The sequence below is a fragment of the Camelus dromedarius genome, chromosome 18, assembly GCF_036321535.1.
Source record: "Camelus dromedarius isolate mCamDro1 chromosome 18, mCamDro1.pat, whole genome shotgun sequence".
NCBI lineage: Eukaryota > Metazoa > Chordata > Mammalia > Artiodactyla > Camelidae > Camelus > Camelus dromedarius.
The window spans coordinates 278,963-293,543 of NC_087453.1; the positions used below are offsets into that span (position 1 = coordinate 278,963).

A 14,581-nucleotide genomic window follows, 5' to 3' on the forward strand; every position below is an offset into this window, starting at 1 on the left:
GCACAGCGCTGCGCAGAGCCAAGGCCTAAGGAACAGAGGCGGTCTCACGTGCTCTGCTGGGCTTCAGTACACTCCCTCTGTTCACAGGACACACATCTGTCCCGTGGGGCCTTCATCCTCCTCCAACACCATGGACTCCAAAGCAACTCCTTACTGGGTTCCCCCACACGCCGGGGGCTGGGGCACCTCAATGAGCAGCAGACACAGCTGGGCAGAGAGACCCACGCAGGACGACACCTGACGCGGGTGTGAGCACAGTCCCCGAGGACACAGTGTATGGGAACAGGCAGGAGGTGTGTTTCAGGTCATTCTGGCTGCAGAGCACAGAACTAACCAGGAGAGAATCGTGCCCAGACACACCAGAGTCTCCCTGCCGAAAACCGAAAGAGAGAACATGGACACATCCCAGAGGAGCGAGCGCTTCAACACACTCTCCTCGTTAGGAGTCCTGCTGACCAGAGGACAGCGGCACAACTTAAAGTGCCGAAATCAAACACCTGTCAAACCAGAATTCTCTCTCTAGCAAAAACGTCCCTCAGAAACAAAGGTGAAATGAAGGCATTTTCTGACAGAGACGAAGGAACCATCACAAAGACCTAAAATACAGGAAATGTCAAAGAGGGTGACCTGCGCCAAGGGGACGGGCACCGGATAGGGACTGGCATCTCTGGAAGGACAGAGGCCACTGGAAAGGGTTAGCATCTAGTTAACAGTCAAGCTTGTCCTTTTTATTTTTAAAAAAATACACAGCACCACTGAGAGCAGAAATTGTCAACACTGACTTGTGGGGTTTATAATGCAGGGGAGACGTACCACGCAGACACCTCTGCACAGAGAAGGGAGGTGGGAGGTGAGCCCCACGGCTCCAGGTTCTGATGCTTTACATGAAGTGCTCAGAGCAGAGCAGACGGCCCTAAACAGCCCTGCTGATCATGTGGGGTCTGGTCCACACAGGACATCACTCACCAGTAAAAAAAGGTAACATATTGACAAGAGCAAGCAATAAGTAAATCTCAAATACACTGCTACGCAAACAAGCCAGACACAAAATGACTCCATTTACACAAAGAACAATCTGTCATCACAGAAACCAGAAAAGCGACTTTCAGGAAGGTAAGGGAGAGGAATATTCTTTTTTTTTCTTTCTCTTTTCCTAATGGAGGTACTGGGGAATTGAACCAAGTACCTCGTACATGCTCAGCGTGCGCTCTACCAACTGAGCTACACCCCCACCCCCAGGAACATTCTTAATTTAATCGGGGCAGTGATCTCACGAGTGTATATACTAAAACTCACTGAAACCCAGGCAAGACTGTGCCTTTCACTGAATGTCAATTCTACCTGTAGTAAAAAGAGCTCTGTTGTAATTCAAAGTGATCTGTTCTCAGTGTAAATGAGACACTACAAGAAAACCAAATGAAACATAAAATTCTCCGATCTTCCAGAATAGGCTGCTTGTTCACAAACCACTTCCACTGAGACACAGACGCACCCCTTTGTCTCTGTCTGTGGCTGCTCTCAGCAGAGACCGTGCAACTTACAAAGCCTAAAATACTTACCGTCTTAGAAGTATTATTCTTTAAAAAAAAAAAAATAGCTGTTCTGAACAACTATTCAAACTGGTATAATTTTGAGACAGAAGATGAAATAAATGCTGTTCAAACATAAAAATCATCAAATTTATTAAATTTAAATTTCTACACCATTTTCACACACATCTCAGACGTCAGCATTCTGTTTGCTGCCAGGAAACACACACTTCCACGTTCATGCTCAGTTGGGACATAACCTTGTGACCAAAAGATGGATGGATCTGATACCATTGTTAGTAGGTATGAAACTGAGAACTGCGTCTGGGAGTGTCCCAGGAACAGACTGTGGAAGATAGTTAAGGGGAGAAAGAATAATCAAGTTTTGTGGGGTTTTCTAAATCATTAAAATCAAATTTTGAAAAAAGTTACCTTAATATTTTATTTTCCTGAAGTTCTATAATGAGCAGGTATACTTAAATGATTTAAAAGAAATAAACACTTTTCCAATATAGAAAAAAAAGATCATCTTAAAAATGCAGCCCTGTGCTATGAACTGAAAAGCGCTCATTTTGCACCTGGTTAGCGTTCTAACCTCCTAGCGCAGATTTCTTTCGTTTTCTGTGAGCTGCCGTCTCCTTCACTCCTGTTTCCTTCCACCTCCCAGCACTTGGCAGCACAGACACACAGCTCCAGGCTCAGCACTGCAGAGGCCCCACGTGAGTGTCACAGGAGGAACCCAGGCCTCCTCCAACACCAGTCCAGGGATGAGCCGGTTTGCTGTGTCCAACCTGCTCCAGTGTCCGTGTGTCCAACTCCCTCAGGTGTCTGTCTGTCTGTCCAAGCCCCTCAGATGTCTGTGTGTCGTGGGGGTAATGAGTCCAGTAGTCCACCATCTGCTATTTGAAGCAGCACCTCAGCATTCTGAGTTTCCTAGACCTGTTTCAGATAAATTTCAAAGGCACCCCAGGCCCAACTGAGTGTTGGGGAACAGCCGCGCCTGCCGGTGCGGCACCCACTGTCACGGGGCGCTGCCGCCACAGCTGCCTTCTGGGTCCTCGTGCCGGGAGGCTGAGCCCAGTCTGAGGCTGCATCTTCTGTAGTTGCAGCACACCTTTAAGAACAAACAGCGGGCAAGTGTAGTGCGTCCTGGTGTGCGCTGCTGACAGGAGCGCTAGGGCCCCTCCTTCCACGTCGCGGGGCACACACGCAAGGGAACAAGGGGCTCGGCAACAGAGCTTGCCTGGCATGCGAGGCAGGGTCCGGCAGGCAGGAGGGGTTTCCAAGGACACACATCAGCCCTGCCTCGCGGCGGCCAGGGTGGCCCATGGAGCACGGCTGTGCGCCCATCACCACCACACTCAGGTCCTTCCCAACAGCCCACTGGGTGCAGCATCCAATCCCAGCTCCCTGGCCTGCCCTCCAAGGTCCTTCTGGATGAAGGCCCCACCCAACCCCAGCCTCCTTCCAGCCACTGCGCCCATGGGCCTCCTGGTCTGGCAATTCGCCCTCAGCTGCCAGTCCTGAGGACCCAAGCTCCCCTCCACGCTCTGGCCTCTCCTGTGTAGGGAGCCCTCCTGGGACCTCGGGACCCTGCGGCAACAACCCCGGTCCTGGAAGGCCTGTCCTGGTCGTCTGCTCCATGGACAGAAAGCAGAGCCTACCACATTCTACAGTGCGTGTCTGTGTTGCCTGCTTGTTCAGCAGATGATTACGAAGCACCTGCCAGGTGCCATGCTCTGCTCTCAAAGCTGGGGATTTAGCAATGAACAAAATAAAACACAAAAACTCCTGTCCTCATGGGCCACATCTGTGCTCCACAGAGGACTTAAAGATCTTCGGGGAAAGAGACGTGCACTCTGACTCCTGTGTCTCCAGGTACCGTCTCAGCGTGAAGTGGCTGTTTATAAAGAGCTGCTGTTGAATTCAACCTACTGCTGGAGAAAAAAATCATACGCCAACTTTGGAAGAACAGATTTGAAATATCTTAAAAGGAAGGCTATTTTGGCTGTTTTAAGTATTTTACCATGTAATACTCGATGCACAGAAAAGAATATACGGAACATAAGTCACGATGCACAGTGACAAACACCACGATCCCACCCTTCAGTTTGAAAAACAGAAAATTACCAATAACTGTGAAACTTCCTGCATTCTCCCCATGTGCATTACCTTGAATCAGTGTTTACTACAATTCCTTGCTTTAAAAAATCACCTCATATTTCTCTCTAAAAACTACTTACTTTAAATTTTTTTAGCTTAAAAAAAACCATAACACAATATATGCAGCTTTGTGACTCCCCTTTGAAACTCAATATATCTCTAAGAATCACTCAAACCGCTGCACATAGCTGTAATTTGCTCGCCCCCAGTACCGGACAAGTTCCACCTGGGGGCAGGCCACTCTCATGGATCCATTCCTCCACTGAAGGGTGCCTGGGTCATATCCAGGCCTTGCTATTACTAGGCTCCCCTGAACACTCCTGAGCGATTCCTGGTGTGCAAAGGCTTTTTAGGGCAGTGCAAGGTCCAGTGGGTGCCGGCTTGCACAAGTGATGAGAGCAGAAGTTAACAGACGTAACCACGGGTCTCAGCAAACGTGCACAGGAGAAGACACGCCACATCATTACTCATGTGGGAAATGCAAATTAAAACGACACGAGCTACCACTGTACACCTGCTACAGCACCGAGTGCTGCGGGTGGTGGTGAACACCCTCGTCCTGCTGCTGGGACACGAAATGGGGCAGCCACCCTTCGGAAGAGGTTGGAAGTTTCCCATAAACTTAAAAACAGGCTTTCACGTGACACAGCAATCCCACTCCTAAGCATGTATTCAAAAGAAATGGGAACTGACGTCCACACGGAAAACCAGTACATGAGTGTTTTATAAACGCCAAACCCAGAAACAGCAGGCATGTCCTTGTGAGTGGAGAACAAGTGAAGAGGTTGACACGACGGAACACCACTCGGCAGTGAGCAGGAACGGGGCACGCCACACAGCTCCAGCAATTCCCAGCACTCCGTTGACGCTGATGGAGAGAGGCCAGCCCCAAAGGCTATAAGCTCCGTGACTCCTGAGAAGGTAAGGCTGTCCCGGGGAGCAGCGCAGCAGCGTGGGGGCGGGGGCGGGGCTGACGGACCCACCCTGAGCCGGGCGATGGTCACACCAATCAGACAAGTGTACATCAAAAAGGTCAATTTTATTACCATTATATGCAAATGATGTGACACTATCTATAGAAAACCCTGAAGACTCTAGACAAAACTACTAGAACTGACAAATGAGTTCACCAAGGCAGCAGGACACAAGATCAACACACAGAACGTCACACAAAGCAATGAAATCTGCTGCCTTTCTTCCCACTAACAATGAAATGTAGAAGGTGAAAACATCGATAAAGCAAACTGAAAATGAGGCAAGGGAATGGAAAGACACCCCACGCTCCTGAACTGGAAGAATTAATTTTGTTAAAATGGCCACAGCACCCAAAGCAACCTCGAGATTTAATCCCTATCAAATTACCCAGGACAGTTGTCGCAGAACTACAGCACAGGATCCTACAATTTATATGGAACCATGAAAGACGCAGAATTGCCAAAGCAATCTGAACAACACTGGAGGCACAGCCCTCCCAGACTTCAGACAACACTACAAAGCTACAGTAATCAAAACAGTGCAGTACTGGCACAAAACACAGATACATAGATCAATGGAGCAGAATACAGAGCCCAGAAATAAACCCACACACCTATGGCCAATTCATCTTGATCTTCAACAAAGGAGGCAAGACTATACAATGGAGAAAAGACAGTCTCTTCAGCAAGTGGTGTTAGGAAAGCTGGACAGCCTGACTTTGTGAATTAATGACGTTAGAACACCCCCTCACACCATATACAAAAATAAACTCAAAATGGCCTGAAGACTTAAATATCAGACGAGACACCATAAAACTCCTAGAAGAGAACACAGGCAAAACATTCTCTGACATAAACTGCAGCAACGTTGTCTTAGGTCAGTCTCCCAAAGCAATAAAAATAAAAGCAAAAATAAACGTATGGGACGTAATCAAACTGACAAGCTTCTGCACAGCAAAGGAAACCATCAACAAAACGCAAAGACAACTTCCAGGATGGGAGAAAACACTTGCAGATGATGTCACCAACAAGGGCTTAATTTCCAAAATATACAACCAGCTCATATAACTCAGTAACAAAAAAACAAACAACCCAATCAAACAACGGACAGACCTAAACAGACATTTCTCCAAACAAGACATACAGATGGCCAATGGGCACATGAAAAGATGGTCAACATCACTAACTATTAGAGCAGTGAAATCAGAACTATAATGAGGTATCACCTTACACCAGTCATCATCAAAAAGCCTACAAATGATAAATGCTGGAGAGGGTGTGGAGAAAAGGGAGCCCTCCTGCACCGCTGGTGGGAATGTAAACTGGGGCAGCCACTACGGAGGACAGTATGGAGGTTCCTTAAAAAACTAAAAATACTTACCGTATGATCCAGCAGCCCCACTCCTGGGTATCTATCTGGAAGATGAAAACCCTAATTTGAAAAGACACCTGCACCCCCAGTGTTCATTGCAGCACTGTTTACAATAGCCAAGACATGGAAACAACCTAAATGTCCATCTACAGATGGCTGGATAAAAATGTAGTGTACACACACACACACAGAACAGAATGTTACTCAGACATAAAAAAGAATGAAATATTGCCATTTGCAGCAACATGGATGGACCTAGAGATGATCATACTAAGTGAAGAAAGTCAGGCAGAGAAAGACGAATACCACATGTGGAATCTAAAAAATGATACAAACGAACTTATTTACAAAACAGAAACAGACTGACAGACAGAAAACAAACTTACCGTTACCAAACGGCAAAGGGTGTGGGGGAGCGGTAAATGAGGAGTTTGGATTAGCAGACAAAACTACTATACATAAAATAAGTCACAAGGGAACTACATTCCATATTCTGTAATAAACCATAATGGAAAAGAATATGAAAACATATACATGTATTACTGAATCGCATTGCTGAAACTAACACAACATTGTAAGTCAACTATACTTCAATTTTTTAAAAAAGGTCAATTTTATTGTGTTTATTTTAAAAATTAAAAGAAAATCTGGGCTTGCATTTGTTTTGTTTTATTTGTGATTTATTTTTCTAGTTAGTCATTTTCATTTTAGTTTACAAAACTATCAGTCTGTGACAGATTGGAAATTAAGAAAAATAAAATCTGGTCCCTCAGCACAAAAGAACTGTTCCCCTCTTCCTAAAGAACTGTCGTAGGGTGTGGACCTGACAGGGGAGCTTAAGGGTCCCAGAGAACGGGCAGGTACGCCCACCGCTGCCCCGATGACCGCGCCGCTGCTATGACTGGCACTGCTGAGACTCGATCTCCACCCACCTCTTTTTACTTATTGCGAACACAAGCTCACATTTTCTACTGTAGTAAAAACCATGAAATTTGCCATCACCACCACTTGTAAGTGCAGTCAGAGGTGTTAAGTATACACACGTTATTTTGCAACAGGTCTCACGATTTCTTAACTTTTAGGTAACTGAATATGTCAAATCTTTGTGAACTTATCAATCTATTTTTTTTCTTTTTTGTTCAATAAACCCTTCTCAATCCCAAGATAAAAAGTAAATTCTCCTACACTTTAAAGTTTTGGCATCCACAGGTAATCTGCTTCATCTGGAGTCAGTGTGGGCCCAGCATGAGACACACCCAGCTTCAGCTCTCGGAGGGACAGCAGCGCCCAAAGCCCCAGAAGCCCCGCAGAATGGCCTGTCTTCCCTGCACCTGCAGGGTGCCTCCGCGTTACCACAACAGCAGCGTGTGAGATCTATTTGGGGGCTATTTTGTCCCTTTCTTAGCATATTTTATTCAAAAACCTCTGAAATTATCTGAGGTAGTCTCAAACATTTTTACAAAAGCAACAAATTCTTTGGGATTTCTACACACATCACTAAATACTACTACTTAAAACAACTGTGCTTTAATGCAAACGTCCTCTTGGACGAGAGGGTTTCAAAAGCAATCAGAGCCACACCTCCTTGGCATGCAGAGAGGCTTGCTCCCAGCATCCCCAAGCCCAGGCTCTCGGGCCAGAAGTCTGGTGGTATTGCTGAGCAATGGTGTCAGGAGTGGAGTGAAGGCCACATCAAGGACTTCTCGCTGTCTCTGGGGACCTCCTCTGAGATACAGAGGTTCCAGGGCGGCCACGCTGCGCTCTCCGGCCTCCTCGCTCCCTATGGGTCGTCCCAGGAATGTGGCTGGACAGGCAGCCTTGAAAGCCACTGGGTCGCCAGGGGCAGGAGGACAGGGTGCCCAAGGGAAAGTTTCAGGCCACAAAGATAATACATCAAATGATGGGCAGTCTGGAAACAGAGAAGCTAAGAAAAAGGCTAATCACATAAGAAAAAGGCTTTAAGTAGCCTGGGGAGAGAGGGGCACTACTCTAGATAGAAAACGCCATCAGGGCCAGGACCCAGGCTCTGCAACAAATATAAATAGTAGAACAACAAATAGTAAAAGCACTTTATGGATTTTTCAGCAATAAGCTTACAGACAAGCAACTTTGTGGTTACAAAATACAACGTAAATTTCTCTGCATTGACAACCTAAAGGTAAAAGGACAGACAACAAAAGCCAGAGGAGGAGAAAGGCCAAAACCCTCCAGGTGGTGAGATGACCATGTGTGTCACCGGTGGACCAAGACAGAGTCACCTCACATGGGAGACAAAGATGCTGCTGCCTTGAGTCAGGGCAAAAGGAACAGGCGATTCCTTAGGTGATGAGTCAGGAAGCAGGGGCATGGCACAGCCCGCAAGACACAGCCTGCGAGGTGAGCGGCCACCAGCAAGCATCTTGGGGACACGTGGAGTGCAGCCTGGGCAGGCACGGCTGCTCTGCCTCCTCTACCCGGGACCCAGCCCCACAAATGAAGAGCTTTGCTAAAAAGAAAAATACGAAAGACAAAATACAACTGGTGTTCCAAAGACAGCTGGCTTCTCTTCTTTAAAGGAATCTTCGGGGGGGAGGGCACAGCTCAGGGGTAGAGTACAAGCTTACCATACACGAGGTCCTGGGTTCAATCCCCAGTGCCTCCATTAAATAGATGAATAAACCTAATTCTCTCCCCACTAAAAAAAATCTGCCAGACACTCAAGCAGCAGCTGGGTCTGCTGCCCCCGCCTTGGGCAACAGGGGGCCGACTGCTGCTGCTGCTGCTGCAGGGACAGACCCTGGCTTGGAAAAGGAAAACTGAATCCACGTTTGGATATTCCAAAAGGAAAATATTAATTAATACACGTCAGAACAGGAGGAACTGGCCGCCAATGAGCTCCAGAGACATATCTGAGGAAATGACAAGCAAGAGTCAACAAACACGGAAGGCATAAAGGGATGATGCCAGCTGCCACAGTCTTCCGTTACCTTCACGCTAGCTTAAAATGAATTTCAAATGTAAAGAATTCCTAAACTCTTACAGATGCAGAAATCCTCAACAAAGTATCAGCAGACAGAGCCCAGCAGCACGTAGAAAGGGTCAACACTATGATGAAGCTGATTGATTCCAGGGTCCTGAGGGAGAATGGAAATGCTCAGCCCAGGGCCACACCAGAACCTTGGGTCTCCTAAGTGTAAAACCACTCGTGCAAGAGGGTGTGACGGTTGCCGAGAAACCAGAACCACCCAGCACCGGAAGCCCTTCTAGCTGACAACGTGAGTGAGAACCCAAGTCCTGCAGAACCCTCAGTAAATGTTTGCTGAATTACGTTTCTAGGGAGGGGAGTGAGGGGAAAAGGACGTAGCGAGGTTTGTTTGTTTGTTTGTTCGTTTAATGGAGGGACTGGGGATTGAGCCCAGGACCTTGTGCAGCTGAGCACGGGCTCTACCCCTGAGGTGTGTCCTCCCCGCTGAATTACTTTTATCAGTAATGACTTCTGTCCAGAAACCGAACAGGGATTTTCTTTCGTAAACTGATGCTTACATACAATAAGTCAAAAGGAAAAGGAGGTCAGAAGTTGAGCAAAAGAACTATAAATATGTGTTTAAATAGAAGGAAAGTCAAAAAGAAGTGAACATTCTCAAAAGCCCATTACTCAGAGAGGAGGTTACCTACAAGCCACCTACAAGCCAGTTTGGAAGGGAGCACCTTACTTCCAACCTTGCCCCTGGTCCCGCCTACTGCACCCCTGGGTGCAGACAGCAGAGAATGAACCCGTGGGACATGATGTGAGGTCCTGGGCGTGACGGCAGGGCAGACTGCCTAATGAAGTTTCTAACCCTTCTGCGTAAAGGGGGCCAAATAAGCTAGAACCCCAACACCCAGAACATGACGGGGAGATACAAGTGGCATTTCCACCATCACAGCACTAGAGTCAACAGGTCCTCACCGATGCACCTAAAAGAAGATTCTAGGACAGATCACTGCTGTGACCAAATGTTTCCAGAAAAGCTTAACATATTCCCAAGTCTAAACATGAAATGAGACAGTGGGAGACAAAAGTGTTTCTCATAGAAGTTAACGAGCAGTGGAGCTTTCTGGTTGTTGGTTCTAACCTCGCAAACCTGCCATCTCAGGATGTGGAAGTCACAGCACTCTTCAACCCAGAGAACCCCTGAGTGGGCTGGATGGCCCAACAGGGCTGACTCCAGAACGAATGGAAGCTTAAGACACACACAGAGTTCATAAAATGCGACAGATGTGGCCACAATGTCTTCTGTGTCTCCAACAGGAACATGTCCCAGAATGCGTCTGGAGAAACTGCATGACTGCCTGCAGTGTGATACCCTAGCTAGGGCCGTTCTGTGTCAAAGTTCCCAGGGAGGTGCCCAGCCCACTGCTTCCCACTGGTGGACGGCCCTGATGAAGCAGATGGACATGGCTACAGAGTGGCCAGCTCCCTGCAACCACAACCAGGTCGAACTATTCCACCAGAGCCAGTGTGAAGTCAAGTACACGGTGCACCAGTTACACCGGGACAAGCTGGATGAAGAGGCACCTGACGTCAGGCGCAGTGAGTGTCAGTGGTGGATGAGTCTACTCTTAAAGTTGAATACACTTTAAATTTATTAAATAATAAGTCAGTCAAATGAAGGGTACTCTGAAGGTGTGTACTTTACCAAAACGGAATCAAGGAAATATACACAACCTGATTACATCAACAACCAAGGAAGAAACCTCGCGAGGCAAAGTCAGAAACAACCGGTCCTACGGCGAGTGCAGGCCAGGTGAGGCACAGGACAGCTGTGCAGCTGGTAACACAGCAACAGAAGCCAGGCACAGCCCTCATACCAGTCAGAGTTTATAACTGGTCCCTCAGAGAAGTCAAGGTTGGAGACCACACTCCCATCCAGAGTGGTGACAGTGTAAATGGTCATTCAAGAACTGCATTCTCCATTTGGAGCAAGAAAACAGAATTATAATGTAAGCCCCAGTTTGTGCAGGCAAAAGCTCCCATGCAAGCTCCCAGTTGGGAGCACCAAGCATGAGAGGCAATGGCCAGAGGAAATGAAAAAAGAATAGGAATATATTAAAAAGAAATGATTAACCATCAAAAAAAAAAAACAAAAAAAAACCAGCAGCGAGTTTCAAACACATGCACACACTGTCACAGCTGTACTGGTGCCAGGACCTGTGATTACTGCTCCAACTGTACCAACCTAGTAGCTACGCTCCAGGGAGCACTTACCATGCGCAGGCGTTTAGGGGATCACCTGCCCTGGACCCAAGAAGTCTGCTGGACAGGTGCTCAGTGCCATGGGTGGTGGGAGGTGGGAGGGCAGCTCTGGGGCCACCTGTCTGGGCTGGAACCTAGCTCTGCCACTCACTGGCTTAGTGACCTGGGCACGTTACTCCCCTCTGTCCACTGGGGATGGAAACAGTCTAGCATGGTGTGTCTGTGAGCCAGCTCGTGTCGAGTGCTCAGAACAGTGCCAGGGACACAATAAACATTAGCTACTACTATTGTGATCTCCAATTTACAGACGAGAAGACTAAGGCTCAGAAACACTGAGTGACCCCCCTAGAGGTCACTCTGCCAGGATGACAGGGCTGGGATTCAAATCCAAGTCTGACTACCAAGTGCTGAACAACTTGACTGATTCTCAGTAACTGTTCTACAGACGGGAGTAATTTTTCCCTGCTCTAAGCACAAATACCTTATCTTCTTGTACTAACATACAAACCTTATCTGAATAAGGTACAATATTAACCCTTCACTGTACTTTTAAAGTAAAATAAATACATACATAGACAAAGTTTATAATACTGAATAAAAGTCATGTTGGTAATACTTTTATTTCTCAGGTTGAACACAATATAGTTATTGTTACATGCATCTTAGATGTAAAATCCATAGTTCAAAACTTTGCATTGTTGTCACTTACTTTTTAAAAATACAGAAAAAGACCTGCCTTCAAAGCTTTAGGGGGCTAACATCTAATCAGGCAAGGCTGTACCAAGCTGTTGTCACTGAAACAGCCTCCACCGCTGTGGCTACCACAAACTGGTGAGCTGGATGGCCCTTCTGGGGTAAGAGAAGGACATGCACACTGGCTCCTCCAGGGAGCAGAGTGTGGGTCTGATGGACTGACAGCTTTGCCTCACGGCACCCTGGGACTCTGTGCTCAGTTTAAGGTGTGCCACAAGCAGAAGGTCTAAACCACAGAGGCTTGAGAAGGTTGGCACAGTTCCCCCAAAGGAGAGCATGTCCGAGAGCCCACCGGTGTCCTGAACGCTACCTGCACTGCAACCCATGGGCCTGAGTGAGGACGAGAGGGAGTTAAGAGCAGCTGGATAGGCTGGCCCACTCGGCCGCCTGGACAGCCCCTCCGGTGTTATGTTATGGCCACCCCTGTCATGGGGTGATTTTTATAAAAGAGGTGGGGCAGATGAAACAAGTGTAGGAGCCAGGTTGACGCTGCTCACCAGGACAGGGACGCTGCTGGTAACCATCAGCTGGGATCACCCAACTAGGCAGAATGATGCAAGAGAAAACGATACCCACAGAAATGGCGTTTTAGGAGGTAAACCCTGTGCTGTCACTCTACAGTGTGTGGCGGCATCACCAGAGGAAACATGGAGAGCTCAGTCCCTGTGTCCCCACAGCCAGGCGAGTGCTCCCTGCAGGACTATCCAAGGGACTACAGCCCTGGCCTGCTCACGAACAGGTCATTACAGGGGGGCCTGCCGTGGGGGGCATCCTCTAAGTGAATTTCAGGAGAAAACATACTGTTTCAAACAGGAGACAACTTTGCTTGGTCAAGTTAAGGAATACTTCATAGATGACCCTTAAATTGTAGGCATTCTAGTTTCATCTCAAAATGAAACTGGACCATTAAACTGCCTTTTTAACTTGACATGCGATGAGCCTCATGATTCAAAGTAAAAGATAAATACAGTCCAGTAAAAACCACTGTCCAGAACACAACTTCTTTTTCAGTTAATTTTAAAAAACAGCTGTGGAACGGTTTCATGCACCTTAAAAAGTCCATTTACCACTACATTATCACCCTTTATTTCTTACTTTAATTTATTTAAAATTCTTATTTTAAAGGACACAGCAAAATTTACTGCAACTGCCAAAAAAGAAAAACGAAAACAAAAAAACCTCAAGATTCTAATAGCAAAACAGTAACTAACTGAGCAGCAAAATATAAAGTGTTAAAATCCTGTGTCGTGAAGAAGACAAGACACACACTGCCGGACCGAAAATAAATTTGGTAATATATGGCAAAAATAATAAAGTCTGTACTCTTTGACCCAAAATTTTTCATTATTTATGTTAGAGAAACCCCCTCACAATTAAAGACACCCCTATTTAATAATAAAGAAAACTTCAAGGGGGCCGCCTAGCTCAAAAATCAAACATTTGCTATGCTGCTAAGCCCGTCCAACAATAGAAGGAAAAGCCAGAGCCAGCGTCGGCACGTGCTCCCTCTGGAGAGCCGGTCCAGCCAGGCCAGGCTGGGAGCCTCCACTCTAGCTGGGGCTGGGATGGGGGCCCATGGTCTTGGGCTCTGAGCACCTGAACTCTGAGGTAATGCAGGGTCAGCCCAGCACAGGGGATTTCATTTCTGATGCTTTCACTGTAACACACTTCCACTCCATCCAGGGAAAATGACAGAGGCACAGGGCAGGGAGAGGTCTCTAAGAAAGGGCTGGCCATCCCAGAGATAGCCAGGGTGGGGCACAGCCACAGGGGTAGCAAGTCAGCATTCCAATCCTCTGACTCCCAGGAGTGAGACTTTATAACCAATTGGCATAGAATTCCTTAGAACACAACAATGGAGACAGCAAATGACTGTACACTTCATCTTGTAAACCCCCATGTTCGCCAGTGTTACATGTTCAGTGCAGAAAAATTTATAAAGGACAATAAAACTGTAAATAACCCACGATGAATAAGATTCCTTTACACTCATACATTCAAGGAATAGTCACTGACCACTCACAGTTTCACACAGTTTAAAAAAATATTAGTTGGGTTTAATATGTCACGAATATAAGACTAAGGTTTCCGCTACAGAATTAAGTTTTGAAAACCAGTTACGTAGATAAACATACAATGGAGAGTGATTTTGGACTGAAGTGGGCCTTCAACGTATACTGAAGACTCTTGAAAAGGAAACCACTCAAATGGCATTTTCAGTGACATCCCAAACCTGGTCTCACCACGCACTCTCTTCAGAGAATAGTTGCTGTGCTTCATTTCTGCAGTTTCAATGTTAACTACCAGTCCGTCTGTAACACTCTTAGAATTTGAAACAATTCTTGCCTGCTAAAGACCTAAATCTATTAAATGTCTGCCAGTACCAAGAACTGAGGCACAATGTACCACTTCCCTGTTACAATATACTCAAACAAAATTAATGGAAAGAATGCCGAAAGACGAAATCTAAACTAAAGGTTGTTTGTTAATCTAATCCTTAAATCTTCCCAGCTGAATTCCCAGTGACAGACTACTGTTAATCCTCTTCGGGGGATGTCATTATCTGAGAGCTGGC

The 14,581-nt window shown here is 46.6% G+C and overlaps 1 protein-coding gene across 3 annotated transcripts in view; it reads right to left on the bottom strand.

Annotated features, from left to right (window-relative positions):
- Positions 1 to 14,581, bottom strand: part of DNAJC5 (DnaJ heat shock protein family (Hsp40) member C5) — a 29,926-nt gene that overhangs the window by 11,860 nt on the left and 3,485 nt on the right. The gene's annotated exons all lie outside the window — the stretch shown is intronic.